The 8,155-nt window shown below is 28.0% G+C and overlaps 1 long non-coding RNA gene across 2 annotated transcripts in view; it reads right to left on the minus strand.

Moving 5' to 3' along the window:
• The window catches only part of LOC122808049, a 41,043-nt gene extending 33,367 nt beyond the window's left edge, over positions 1 to 7,676 (minus strand). The window contains exon 1 of one of the 2 annotated variants that reach the window (XR_006365772.1): positions 7,634 to 7,676. This is a non-coding gene — a long non-coding RNA (uncharacterized LOC122808049). The remainder of the gene's footprint in view (positions 1 to 7,633) is intronic. The other variant, XR_006365773.1, reaches the window with a different exon arrangement.
• Positions 7,677 to 8,155: the final 479 nt, after the last annotated feature.

Here is an 8,155-nt window from a genome sequence, read left to right on the forward strand (position 1 = left end):
GGAGATTAAAAGAAGAAGAACTACAAACCCAATTTTTGTTACAACAAAATACATGGTTAATAAATAAAATGGATGATATTGAAAATAGAGAGAGAAGAACAAACATAAGGATTTTTGGTCTTCCAGAGAAAACTGAAGGGGATGACATTATCTCATTTTTGAACTCCTGGCTGCCTGAAGTTCTAGGATTAAAAGAAGGATTATCTTATGGAATAGAAAGAGCACGCAAAGCTATTGGTAAGCCACTTTCTATTTCTTCTAAGTCTGCTCCAAGATCCATAGTGATTAATTTTTTATCTTTTATGGACAAAGAACTAATACTGAGATCAGCATGGAGGAAAAATCCTGTTATGTATAAACAGTCATTATTAAGATTTGATAATGATTATTCCACAAGAATTCTGGATTTAAGGAAGAAAGCATGGCCATTAGTAAAACTTCTAAAGCAGCATAAAATCAAGACACAGCTCTCTTATCCTGCCAAAATAAGAATTCAATACAATAATGACATGAGATCTTTTAATAACATAGAGGAAGCCACAACCTTCATAAAAAACAACAACATAATTCCACTTCCTGATGAAATGGACTGGGCAAATTCATCTTCCCTAAAAAGAGCTTCAGGAAAAAATATCTGGTCAGAGGTGAGGGAAAAAAAGAAGCAGAAGACTGACATGAAGAATTCGGAAGATACTATTTCTCTCAAAGTATCAACCAAGGTATGACTACATTATCTAAAAGTTAATTCCCTTAATATATGACTCAAAGCAGTTTTTCTGCCCTTCATTAGCCTATTATAATAATATTTTATTTAGTACTTAAAAATTGATTCACTAAGGAACTGAAATGCATAATTGCTTTTTTTATGTTGTCACATGAATATAAAATCAAGACAGTTTATTAGATGCTTATTAACATTGTTCTAGAAGTCCTTATAATAGTTTATCTTTTAGACTATTTCTCCTAGAAAAGCATTTCATAGCTAAAATAAGTTACTAGCAACTGTCTGAATAAATTCCTTTATATTTTATAATAGTATGTTATGTTATTAAAGTGCACATTTTATACTTATCAACCAAAATTTAGAGATAAATATGTTAAAAATAGAAATGTTTCTAAATGCATCAGTTGTTCTTAGAACATCATTGAACCATTTAAAAGTAAATAGCATTCACCAACCTACTGCTTGGCTATTTTTAGATTTTTACACAGAAAGTTGTTCACCATCTCTTTCACAGCACGAGATATACTGAAGCATGCATACTTGTAGTTACAATTACTGACCAGAAGATGGCGTGCAAGTACACACTATCACATATCCCTTTTCTAAACTCGGCTGTTCTGTTTGCTTGAAATGAAAGCGTTTAGCTTTCAGTTAATTTTACACATCATATATTCTCCTTTTATCCCCTGCTATAGCATTATTTCCTATTGCTAACTTCAGTTAAAAGTATACTTAAGAATAGTGCTAAAATAACTTTGAATAAAGCACTATATATATGCTTTACAAACACATTAAATTATCATTGCTACTAGTGGAGAATAGAATTGGAAAAGTCTAATGATTGTATTTCTTAAATTAAATTGGATGTTATCATCATTTTAATAAATTATTTAAGTATGAGCAGCAGTCATGAACTTTCTGTTTTAGATTTATTTAGCTTTCTGTTAAGGAAAGTAGCTTGTCTTTACACATTTAACAAGTGAAATGCTGAAATGCATACAGCTGTAATTGCAGCTACCCAGAAGATGGTGCTCAAACACAACATTGCAAAGTTTTTTTTTCTCTTTGCACATTATTATTCAATACATTGAATGTGAAATGTTTACTTTTAAATTATTTCTAATTTCCCAAGTGCTTTCATTATTTCCCATTATTTAAAAAAAGAAGGGAGGAAAAGGGGAAAGAAAAAAGAACGAAATAATAAAAAAAAGAAGAAGAAGGAGAGTAAGGAAAAAAGAAAGTAATAGTGTTGTTAGTTGCTGTTAAATTTTACCAGTGTTATATCCAAATATAGTGATACCTGCGCTTTGAAGAAGGTGCTACATAAACTGACTGGGATAGAATGAACCATTTAAATACTGCTGTGATCTGGTGATTAATGTCTTGTATATATACGATGTACATGCTCTCCAAACTCATGTAATTGTTAATGTGTTAGATGGATTAGTTTCATTTGTTGACTTAAAGTGACATGAAAGAAACTTCCAACTACTAGTTTAAAAGGTATTTCAGATGCTTATTTATTTAATAACTTGTTCTATTAAACAAGTTAACATACAAAAAGAAGCTTTATAAAAGGAGAAAAAGAAAGGAAAAAAACAATCATTATAAATAGTTGTATATGATACAACTGTGACTTCTTAGCATTATCATTGTAACTTACATTCATAGGCATAATGCTAGTTTATTGTTTACAGCCTACTTTAAATATGAGACTTTTATCAGTTATTAAATACTCATTACATTTGTGTTTACAGATGATTAACTCTGTTATGTGTGGCTTTTACCTGGAACTAAATAGAGAAAATCTTCTGAATAATAGCTAATTAGTCACAGAGTTATAAAAGGTCACATATAAATAATGCAAGAGTTTAACTTTTCACACAAATTAATAATTTTTCTTTACTTTATTATATAGACAACAGAATTATAAAAGTCGTGACATCTTGACCAGGTTTGATAAGTTATATTGTTCAAGTAGATGTAATCTAATATGTAGTAATTCTTATTGTTAATTATTAATATAGCCATTTATTTTAGAAGATTGTAATAATAATCAAATAATATGATATGTCTCATACAGTTTTGGAAAGAAATTATAAGAGTTTTAGTAACAATGTACCAATTCTAATAATGCAAATTCATAGCACAACTATTAATTCTATTTCTAATAGCACAGTTATAATCCCTTATAGATAGTTTAATATTGTTGTTTGTAAATGAATACCATTACTACAATGTATGGAAAATAACTATATAAATGACTAATTAATTGAAGCATTGCACTCTATGGGTACAATATTACCTATACCAAGGCATGAAATAATAACAAAATGACTAGCTATTTATTAATTAATCTATACTATGTTGATGGAATGCATTCATGTAGTAACAAGATTTTACAGTCAAGATTTAAATATATACATGCATGAAAGTATTTGATGTTCTCTGGTTTTAGTTTTGTTTTCCTTATTGAAGAGCTCAAGCTAGAGTAATATTTCTTCTTTAATGCTAATGTTTATCTTGAAGGTAAATCTGTTTGAACTTTTAAGTTCAAACAGATTTGAGGTGTTAAGACACTTCATGTTTGAGACTTGGTGTGGTTGAAACACTATTTGTTTGTTTAAAATATGTTAATACAATGTTTTTCAATTTTTTTGTTTCTCAGTGGTCCAAATGGAAGATTTTTTTTAAACACATATAGAAATAGTTATACTTGTTTTGTAATAACTTCTAAAAGAAAAGAGGATATAACTAATATACTAAATACCATAGGCCCTAAGACAAAGCAAACGTCTAATAAAACAATCAACCTGAAAGCACATGATAAATATTTATAAAAATGACTGACACAACTTTGTTATCTATAAACATTAATGGTTTAAATAACCCTATAAAAAGGTCAAACTTTCTAAAATATCTGAAATTACAAAAAGTACAAATTATATTTATACAAGAATCCCATCTAAAATTAGAGGAAGATTTCATGTGGAAACCCAATGACTATCTAATCCTCTCTCATTCCCAGTATAAAAAAAAACAAGAGGAGTTATAATCTTATGGAAAAGAAGTACCATTATTCCACAGATCATTTACAAACATGAAGATAAAGAAGGGTTATTATCAATTGTAATAATAAAATATCAAAATAGAATTTGGACTTTAATAAATATTTATTGGATTCCTGGAGTTGGACTATCTACTGTTAAAAAACACATAGAATTGATTTACAAAGTATATAAAGGTATGATAATATTGGGGGGAGATTTTAATTGTATTCTGGATAGCTCTGAAACAACTAATAAAAGAAATTTACGTCTTTCACCCGTAGGTAAATATTTCAAGAGGCGGATAGAAAACTTAAATTTGATAGATGCATTTAAGTTTAAAGAATCTAACTCACTAAACTATTCACACAGTGATTATCGCTTTAATACTCAAATAAGAATAGATAAAATACTTATATCTTCTGACTTAAACAACAGAATAGTAACATTTTCTATTATTCCATGTCCTCTTTCAGATCATAACGCCTTAATCATTAAAGTACAAATGGATTTTAAAAGATTAAATCTAGTAACAAGAATACCAGCCTACATTTTTAAATTAAAGGAATTTAAACCTTGGCTAGATATAGAAATTAAATATTTTTTAGAAACAAACCTGATTAAAGATACAAACAATACAATAACACGGGACATATTAAAGGTCTTTTTATATGGCAAAATTGTTATATGGTTTAAAAATAAAACAAAAGAATGGCAATCTGAACTACATAATATTCAAAAACGAATAATAGAATTAAATATAAGCTATTATGATGTATCAGAAGATCAGAAAAATAAAGGAGAAGAAGTTAAAGATTTAAACAAGAAATATAATGAAATTCTTACCCATAAGACAAATCTAGCTTTGGAAAAACTAAAATTTGCCTCAATATCAACATCCCCAAAACACCTCCATAACTTAGCTATGATAATTAAGAGGCAGAATTCTGAAAATAATATCATAAATATAATACATGAAGGGAAAGGGAAAAAGAAGGTATCTGAAGTAAATGATATTCTTGAAGCCTTTAAGTATTATTATGCTCATCATTATGGAAATAAGGCTAGCAATACTACTTCTTTAGAGCTGGAATTTAACTGTCCTTTATTAAATACATTATCTGCACAACTAAAAATAGACCTGGATAAACATATCTCCATAAAGGAAATAAGAGATATAATCAAAGTAAGTAAGAATAACAAATCACCAGGAATGGATGAAATCATAATGGAATTATATAAAATTCTCCCAAATGCAGCAATTTCTTTTTTCCATAATATGCTAAATGAAATTCAAACACAACATATAATCCCACCATCCTGGAAATACTCACTAGTTACTCCTATAAAAAAAAAAGATTTATCCCAGTGTAGCTCATATAGACCAATCTTTCTGCTTAACAATGATTATAAAATTTTTATGTCTATCTTAGTGAATAGAATTAAAAAATCCTTGACTCACGTTATAAATGAAGACCAAACAGGCTTTATATTTGGTAGACACACGTATGATAACATTCAGAGAATATTAACTATTATTGAAGCTTTGAACAGAGATAACTTAGAAGCCCTTATAATTATACTTGATATAGAGAAAGCATTTGATTCAGTAAATTGGGATTACTTATTTAAAATTCTGGTATTTTTTGATTTTCCATCAAACTTTATAAATTTACTAAAGAACATATACAAAGATAATCTAGCTTATGTAAAGCTAGGTCCATTTATTTCAGAGGCTTTTAAAATAACTAAAGGCTCTAAGCAAGACTGTCCTATGTCTCCCATACTATTTGTCTTAGTGATAGAACTATTTGCTTCTACAATACGAAGTGAACTAAAAATAGAAGGAATTATTTTTTATAATCAATATAATTCCAAAATCATGCTATTTGCTGATGACATCTTGTTGACTTTAAAACCAAAAGAAGAGACCATACAAGCATTAGAGGAAAAATTAAAAGAGTTTTCCTCCATTGCAGGTCTTTATTTCAACAAAGCAAAATCAAAACATATACTCTCGAATAGAGATGATGTTTATCATCTGAGTGAGTATCAAATTATTGGAGAAAGAGTTTCATCACTCGAATACCTAGGAATTCTTATAGCTGACAATATAAATACTACTATAACTTTAAATTATAATAAAATTCAAAACTTAATTCAAAAACAAATTGATACCTGGAATAAATTAACGTTAAAATTTGAAGATAGATTACAGATAATAAAAATGATATTATTACCCCAAATAAACTATATAGCATTAGCAATTCCTATCTTACCAAACAAAAAAATTATAAAAAAAATTCAGAAACTCATGATGGGCTTTCTATGGTATCAAAAAAAATAGAATTGCTTTCACACACCATATTAGACCCTGGGACTTGGGAGGAATTAAATTTCCAGATATAGAGACATACATTAAAGCTTCCATCTTTAAACTTGTACTACAATGGATAAACCCAAACTACTCATCTAGGTGGAAAACTTTGCATACAACTTTTTTCTTAAATGAAAATAAAACATTAAAAACTATAGACTTGAAGAATCATAACAACATATTTTGGCACTTATTAAGTAGCAATCTACAAAACAATACAACAAAACCTACCAATTTATCATACTTAAATAACATATATAATCTATTTAGAAATTTCTTAAAAACAAATTCTGATATAAAACTATGGTTTGAACTTTTGATACCTTTTAATACAACAAAGAATTTTAAAGAAAAAATTCAAGAAAAAAAATGTATTAAATGGGAAACTAATAATTTTATTTGTTGGTTCCAATGCTTAAACAATTCTAGCACGTTAAACATCCAACAAGTATTAGATGAATTTAAAATACTTGATAAAGATAGAGAAGATCTCCAAAAAGTATTGCATCAAGCAAAAAGTTTTGTGGGAGGTTATTAATAATTCAAGTTTTAATTCTAAGCCAAAACTCATAAATTATATACAAGAAATAATTTATGATAAGCATAACAAGTTAATTTCTATATCTAAAATATATAAAATATTAATAGTGTATAAAACCAAAATAACTCAAAACACATGGAATACTATAACAAAAGATCTGACTGATTTTCTGCAATCAGTTAAATTAACCTCTAACTTTCAGATATGGAAAATCTTCACATGGAAATTTTTGCATAGAGCTTTTTATACCCCAAACAAAATTGCTAAATTTAATCCTAATCAGAAAGCTACTTGTTGGAGATGTACTCTAAATTGTGAAGCAGATTGGTTACATATATTTTACGATTGTATTAAAAAGTTTTGGGATGACATTAATAAATTTCTTCAAGCCATTTATAATGATACATTTGTTTTAACAAAATCATTAATTTTTGTGAATGTTGATGCCTTAATAACTGTTAATAAAAGAGATCAACTTCTTTTATGAACTATTCTGGCTGTGGACAGAAAATGTATAACAAGAAGATGGAAATCCACAATCTCTCCAAGTTATGAAGACTTCATTTCTCTTTTAAGGGAATCTGCACTAAAAGAAATAAAAGTTAAAGAAGAACGAATTTTTCCCAGACGTTGGATTAACAACCCTTGGAAAAGAGTCTTAATACTCATAGACACAATACAAAAAGACACAACTTTCTCTTCATGAATTTAAAAGGGACATGGAATAATGTGAACTTAAAGGAATATATAATTATAAATGTCATATGTGTTTTTTTTCTCTGTTTCCTTTCATTGGACCATTTGTAAATATTGTACATATTGTTATGATTATTAACTACTTCTGTTAACTTGATCTGTAATTAATAGTGACTGTATCACAATTTACTCATAAACATAAAAAAAAATAAAAATCTGTTGAGTAAAAAAAAAGAATAGCATATTACCTTAGAAGATGCTTTCTTGTCAGTCTTATTACCTGCAAGATAAAAAGCATGAATCAGTCCCATTCTGATGCCATTTTGATATATTTAAAAAAAAGAGTTATCTTGTTTACACTATAGAAATACCTTCCCACCATTCTTGAATGAGATACTTGAAGAGCAGACAAAAGGAAAATATGAAAATTTGCCCAGACTCAGTTGCAGAAAATGACAACTAGGGATAAAGCAGCACCTCAGATCCCTAGACTAATTTTACACTCTTTGAAAATTATACCATACTCCTGGACAGACCAGGAGAATCAGCTTTTCATTTAAATCCCAACAGAAAATGTTGATTTTATTGCAGACATAATGAACTTTTTCATCTTTACAAATTAATGATTAACCTAAGTTTATTTGTGAGTCCATTATTCAGAGCATCTATTGAAAATTAAACGTCTAAACAGAATTCATAACAATTAATTTTACTGACAGAAGTCAAACCAACAAACAATAGAAACATAAACATGAGAACACGACATTTCA

The sequence above is a fragment of the Protopterus annectens genome, chromosome 8.part0, assembly GCF_019279795.1.
Source record: "Protopterus annectens isolate FY-2018-M chromosome 8.part0, PAN1.0, whole genome shotgun sequence".
In the NCBI taxonomy this organism is placed as follows: domain Eukaryota; kingdom Metazoa; phylum Chordata; order Ceratodontiformes; family Protopteridae; genus Protopterus; species Protopterus annectens.